Source organism: Sinocyclocheilus grahami, unplaced genomic scaffold (genome assembly GCF_001515645.1).
Source record: "Sinocyclocheilus grahami isolate Dianchi unplaced genomic scaffold, SAMN03320097.WGS_v1.1 scaffold2434.1, whole genome shotgun sequence".
In the NCBI taxonomy this organism is placed as follows: Eukaryota; Metazoa; Chordata; class Actinopteri; order Cypriniformes; family Cyprinidae; genus Sinocyclocheilus; species Sinocyclocheilus grahami.
The window spans coordinates 32,624-33,683 of NW_015507613.1; the positions used below are offsets into that span (position 1 = coordinate 32,624).

At 36.8% G+C, this 1,060-nt stretch overlaps 1 long non-coding RNA gene across 15 annotated transcripts in view; it reads left to right on the forward strand.

The window, feature by feature from the left end:
* LOC107575014 (uncharacterized) overlaps positions 1-1,060 on the forward strand; it is a 22,087-nt gene that overhangs the window by 1,515 nt on the left and 19,512 nt on the right. The gene's annotated exons all lie outside the window — the stretch shown is intronic.

A 1,060-nucleotide genomic window follows, 5' to 3' on the forward strand; every position in this document is an offset into this window, starting at 1 on the left:
CTCTGGGCCTAGTAAATGGGCAGTGCCATAAAGGACACAAATGTTCTTCAAATGCCAACCAGATGACACAATGTCCAGGATAACATTCCCGGATGTCCCCGTCGACAGTGGCCCTAAGCCAGGGTTTAAAATTGGCAAGTAAATTTGGCTTTGGCAAGTTTCTTACCATTGCCTGGAGGGTTTTGTTTTATTGCGTGGTCTATGTCCATAGCTCTTTTCTAGTGACTGTCCTCAGCTGTGTAGACAGGGAAACATATTTCCACTAATAAATGAAAAAATTGTGATTTACACTACCATTCAAACTTATTTTATTCATTTATTTTTAAAATAAATTATAATTTTATTCATCAATGATGCATTCCATTAACCAAATGTGATAGTAGACACATTTACATTCTTACAAAATATTTTTGGATCTTTTGGAGCTAGAGAATCCTGAAAAAATGCATCACAGTTTCTACAAAAATATTAAGCAGCACAACTGAATTATCATATTAGTATTATTTTTGAAAGATCATGTGACACTGAAGAACACTGTGACACTGAAATTCATCTTTGCCATCACAGAAATAATTAACATTTTAAAATACATTCAAGTAGAAAATAGTTAAGCTATTTTAAATTGTAATAATATATCAAATAATATAAGGCGAGGCTGGAAGTCTGGCCCGTCCCCCGCATGTCGCACTTAGTCGTTTTTGCCCTGGTCTTTTTTGCCGGGGCCCCGCCACTGGTCAACCCGTTAAAAAAGACACCCACCCAAGGGGCGTCTTCGACTCGCCTCACCCCGGTAGTTGGTAATTTATTTCTATTTGCATCTCTGGTGAACATAAGGGACTTCTTTCAAAAACATTGAAAAATCTTACTGACCCTAACTTGGATATGTTGTATATATAATCAGAATACACATCTGTGTTTGAATGGCCATCAATGGAGAAAGTTGCTAACCCTTGATTTCAAAACACAACATGCACCTCATTCCTCTTCATAATCTGACAATATTGTACTAAAGAAGGTTTCATGGGAGTTTCATTACAGTATGTCTACACTCTGATTAATC